Raw genomic sequence first — 6,000 nt, 5'->3', positions numbered from 1 at the left:
CATTCTTGGGCCCTATTTAGGAACTCGTTCACTGAGCTAACTCCCTTCATTTGTATTTCTTTCCAGAGTCCCCCTCCGACGAGGATTCCAGTCCTCAAGGCCATGAGCTTGGAGCTATCATCTGCGTCTCTGGCCTGAGCAGCGACGTTCGTGAACCTGCTCAGGTAAGCCTTCAAAGGCTCGTCGGGCTGCTACCTCACGTTAGCCACAGAGTCGGCCTTGACGCGAGCAGCCTGGGAGGCTCGGGATGCCCTTTTGAAGTCAGCAGAGAAAGTTTTCCAGGAGCTGATTAATTGTTTCATGCTTTGTTTGAACCACTGCCTGGCTGGTCCAGTCAGTGTGGAGGGAAATATCAGACACCTCAGCTCAGGGCCAATGTTGTGGGCCATCATCAGGGTGTTGAACATCCCCAGATGATCCGACGGGTCTCCATCTCCGTTGAATTTCGACAGGTGCGGCATACGAAAACCGGGTGGGTAAGCCGTTGCTGCTATGCCGGGGGCGAAGAGTTCAAGCTCGTCCCCCGAATCATACTCGTCTTTCTCTTTCTCTGACAAGAGCTTCCTCATTAGCTCCTCCATCTAAGCCAGGCGCTCAAGGGTTTTGTCCTGATTTCCTTGGTTATTCCGGGGCTGCTCGACAGCTCCGGATCCATTGCATACGTTTGGTGGGTTATTGCCCCTCCTATCTTGAGATAGGTTATTTGGGGCGTTCCCACCGTTACGCATCTCGGACAGGTCTCCCCCTGATCGAGCACGGCTGCCACCTCCTACTGGTTCCCCCCTATGAGAGTTTAGGCGATCTCGCAGGTAGCCCCCCTGGGTGGTTTGAGGACTTTGCACCGAGCTTAAACGTTGACGCAGGTCTCCGCCAAAAAGGTCACTCCGGTGACTACCGGTCCAGTAGCTCCTGTTAGAGAAGCTCGGAGTCCGCCTTTGGGGGTGAGGATTCGGGCTCTCTCTCGGCGCCCTGCTACGTCAGGAAGGTCCTGTGGACGGCAGGTTTCTCCTGCTGCTTCCATAAGCTGGAATATCTCGGATGGGCCGAGGAGGAGACGAATATCTTATTGGAGACGGAGGATGCCTGACCGGAGATGCAATCCTGGTTCTGTCCGGGCGGATCAAGTTAGGTGGGGGCCTTTCAGCCCTGCCAACCTGCGGGTCCCGCGCCTGGCGATCTAGGCGAGGTGCAGGATGGCTGGTGTGGACGGGCTGGTGCTGTGAGCCCTCCCCGGATCTCCTTCTGGAATTCCCTCGAGCCCTCCTGGGCGCGCTCGAGGCTGGCTGTGAACTGGGAGTTGAAGTTCGGACCGAGCAGCTATACTGTTGCTCGGCTCTAGGCATTCCTTCGAAGTTTGCCTCTCGACGGTGCGAAGAGGGAACAAAGTTGGATGCCGGCGGTCTGTCCGAGCGGCTAGGCCTAGACCGATTACCCCGGCGGGACTTACGAGTCTTGCCTTGCCTCTTTCCGACGTTTGCGTCGGTTGTAAGAGGGGGTAGTCGGGCCAACACCTCCTTGATCTGCTGATTAGCTTTCGCTAGTTGGCTCCTCAGTTGAGCGTTTTCCATCTCTACCGCAATGTAAAAATCTGGGTTTGGATTAGGTGGCCGGGGCGCCGAACTTCCAGTGTCATCTTGGCCCACCGACTGTTTGCCCGGCCGCTGCTGGACTTCAGGAATTTTTTCACCGGAGATGGCGGCATGATGAGCCTCCTGCCCATCATGTTGTTCCGCCTCGTTACCGTGTCTTGATCGAGTGGTCACCATAGTTGGATGTTTGCGATAGCACCAATCTAACTAGCTCTCGATGAAAGCACCAATCTGTTGATGCGGTTCTTCGCCAACAGGTAATTTAGAAAATAAGAGGAAGGGATTAGTGCTTAACTATGAACCGAAACAGATGAATGATCTTTTGGAAATGGACTGGTGACACAATTACGTTTTTTAGGTGGTTCAAAGGTTCAAATCCTTCTACTCCACCTGTCAATATTATTGCTATATGCTTGATATTCTTTTACACGGTATTTCCTTACATAATAGAATCCAACCCTTTGCAACTCCCAGGGTCTCCATATTTATAGGAGAGGGCACCTGGGAGTTGGTAAGAAGGTCATCTCATGACCTTCTTACCTATCATGTCACTTCTGTGACATTCATGATTAATTCCTAAAACCTGACACATGAAGTGTGGTCTAATCAATAGGTAAGGGGGATAATGGGCCGCACCGCCCAACCTAGTCGTGGGCGCCTGAACACGCACGTTCATGCTGCGTGTCCGAGAAGTCAGGGATATATCAGACACGTGATGTCTGATATATGCACGTTTACCTTGCGTGGTTGACTTTACAAAAGGTCACAACTTCCAACTCTAGCTCGTACCATAAGCTGGATGCTTCCCTCGACCTGTGGCCTTCAGAGTCCAGACTCAGCTCTTAAGTAATCTTGGTGAACCCTTTGGATACCCGAGCTAACGAGGTAGGACCTGGCGACAGCAGCTCCGGTCATGGGGGATCCACGTGGCTAATATGATTTAGGCCGTATCTCTGCTCGCTAATAGCCCGTGGGAAAATTAGGGCATACAATAATAATGATATTTTATAACATTTGAATTTATATTATAATATAATTATTAAATATCTAGTTTTATAATATTTGAATATAATTATTAAATATTTAATCTTGTATTAAATTTTATTATAATAATGATTATTCATAATATTTGAATTTATATTAATATAATTACTAAATATTTATTCTACTATATTTTTTAATTGGTTTTAAAAGTTTTTTTTTTTAATATTTATAATATTCTATTAAATTTAACAAAAAAAATCGTTAAAACCAAGAAAAACTATTAAATACACACTTTTTATATAGAAGAGATTAATGCATATAAATATATTTTGCCCTCTCAAATTCAGCCTTGTATTGTTTTTATCTTTTGATTTTTTTCTTTTAAAAAAATTATAAAATATAATTTAAGTTGACAACTGAATTAAAAGTATATGTTGATAATTACCATATATTATAAAAAAATATAAATAGTATAACACAAGATAAATCTTGATTTAAAAAAATAGTTTTTTTTTTATCTTAAAATCATACATACATTAATTATTGTTTACCGAGTTTTTCGGAAACTACAATAATGAAATATAGGAGAGATTAAGGAGAAGGGGTTTAGAAGTTGTAAGCACTAATTTTACGTGGTTGGGGTGTTAATGAGCCTTAGTCCACGAGACAGTTATATTAGAGCTTAGAGAATCTACAACAATGGAGTTTTCTACAAGTTTCAGCAGAGTAACTTTATACATGCCAAAGAGAGATCCTTTCCTCAGTTCCCTACGACATGTATTTATAGGTTCACAGGTGCACTGGGCTTGGGCCGGACTGACCCGGGCCCAATAAAGGTATAAATAGTGCTGACCTCTCTACTGGAAGCCCAATACAAATGATTAAAACATAAAAAATACACTAATCTGAGCCCACTGGGCCAGTCCAAACCAGATCTGTCATGCGAAAAAATGGAGCTTTGGGCTGGGCATCTCGAGTTACGAGGCAGATTCAGGGGACAAGATCGGTCAGAGTAGTGGCGGCGCAGGTCTAAACAACAGCGTACAATCCCGAGGTAGCCTTTTCAGCAGGGGAAACATGGGGACTACCCCCACGCTTCATGGGATGAAGTCAGGGTCACGGATGCTTTATCTTTCAAACCTTGGAGAACCGACCCGGGTTCGTTTACCCACATCCCCCTCCATTCGACAAGGTCCCGTACCGTTAACCATAGGCCCAGATCATTTACGAGGAGCCCGGACCGTTTACCAGGCTCTAGGATTATTCGCTTCGATCCCGACTGTTATCTGGAAGCCACTCATACTGTCTCTTGCATGACCGTCCCGGAAAACCCTCCCCGGACGCCCTTTAGGCCTCACCTAGACTTGGGCTGCTGGCATCTATTTTACTCTTTGCCAAATGGGCTTGGGCCGGACCCAAAACTCACTCGGGCGGTTCGAGGGGTTGAAGCGTGGACCCGGAAGGAAACGGAGACAACATTTTCCCACAAGCCTTCATCTGGGCTTGCTCGGTGGAGGCTTGTCTCAGTCCCGGATCTTCCCCGGCATTTTCCCGGTTCATTTCCCAGAGCGAGGGGCCCGTGGCGAGGGGCACCGCGTACGGGAAGAGTGTAGAGCCACCACCTACTACATTGACCTGGCCCGCGCCCCATGAGCTCGGACCGTTTACCAGGGTCCGAGTTCGTTTACCAAGGGCCCCGGTTCTTTATGGGGGATACACGTAGCGACTGTTGCATTGATGGAACTTGATCCTGAAAGGTCAACAAATACCTCAAGGGTCACTATGCTAGGGCTATTATGTCAAATCGATTCACAAAGCATCCCATCCGCACGAGCGTGTTCCATTATTATCTCTGTGACAAGGAGGACTGTAGGATAGGCGGCCTTTGAGGTGGTTCTCTTTCTGGGACGTTGGGTCGGAGCAGCACAGATCGTGCCTTGGGGGTATCACGATCCAGCACTCGAGTGGATCCATTAATATCCCTACATGATCCTAGACCATCCGATAGGGGGAATCGATCCCAACCGTTAGATCAAAGTCAGCACTTTGGCTCTTATAAATACCCCTCAGGTTTTCATTTGAAACCTTTACATTCTCGAGCCAGAAAAAGAAACTCGAAGGAATTGTTTATGACCGAGCTTGCTGATGACATCTTCCACCGTTTGCTCCATCTTCGCCATCGCCTATTTCCCACGATTCTAGTATCTGCACCCTCGCCTGAGCAGACGACATCAGCCTGCCCTCTCGACGAGCAGCTAAATCACCTCCAACAGTTCAAGACAAAGATTCTACTGTCACTGTCGCCGGACAACCACCATTTTTCTTGACCAACAATTTACAGTAAGCTTTCCTGACCTTCATCTTTACACCTCCATATATACAGAGCGCATACGTCCATGAAGGATAGGAGAGATTTTCGGAAACTACAATAATGTTTACCGAGTTTTTCGCAAACTACAATAATGGAAGATTGGAGAGATTAAGGAGAAAGGGTTTAGAAGTTGTAAGCACGATTTTTACGTGGTTAGGGTGTTAATGAGCCTTAGTGCACGAGACAATTGTATTAGAGCTTAGAGAATCTACAACATTGGATTTTTCTACAAGTTTCAGTTGAGTAACTGTATACATGCCAATGAGAGATCCTTTCCTCAGTGCCCTACGACATGTATTTATAGGATCACAAGTGCACTAGGCTTGGGCCGGGCTAACCCAGGCCCAATAAAGGTATAAATACTGCTGGCCTCTCTACTGGAAGTCCAATACAAAGGATTAAAACATAAAAAATACACTAATCTGAGCCCACTGGGCCAGTCCAAACCAGATCTGTCATGGGACAAACTGGAGCATTGGTTTGGGCATCTCGAGTTACGAGGCAGATTCAGGGGACAAGATCGGTCAGAGTAGTGGCGGTGCAAGTCTTAACCAACAACGTACAATCTCGAGGTAGCCTTTTCAGCAGGCGAAACGTGGGGACAACCCCCACGCTTCATGGGACGAAGTCAGGGTCATAGATGCTTTATCTTTCCAACCTCGGAGAACCGACCCGGGTTCATTTACACACGTCCCCCTCCATTCGACAAGGTCCTGTACCGTTTACCATGGGCCCGAATCATTTACCAGGAGCCCGGACCGTTTACCAGGCTCTCGGATTATTCACTTCGATCTCGATTGTTATCCGGAAGCCACTCATACTATCTCCTGCATGACCGTCCCGGACGACCCTCCCCGAACACCCTTTGGGCCTCACCGAGTCTTGGGATGCTGACGTCTATTTTACTCTTTGCCAAACGGGACCGAGCCGGACCCAAAACTCACTCGGGCGGTTCGAGGGCTAGAAGCGTGGACCCAGAAGGAAACGGAGAAAACATTTACCCCCCTAGCCTTCTTCTGGGATTGCTCGGTGGAGGCTTGTCTCAGTCCCGTATCT

This window comes from Humulus lupulus, chromosome 1 (assembly GCF_963169125.1).
Source record: "Humulus lupulus chromosome 1, drHumLupu1.1, whole genome shotgun sequence".
Taxonomy (NCBI): domain Eukaryota; kingdom Viridiplantae; phylum Streptophyta; class Magnoliopsida; order Rosales; family Cannabaceae; genus Humulus; species Humulus lupulus.
The sequence above is the reverse complement of the archived record's forward strand: the minus strand, read 5'-3'. Positions refer to the sequence as shown.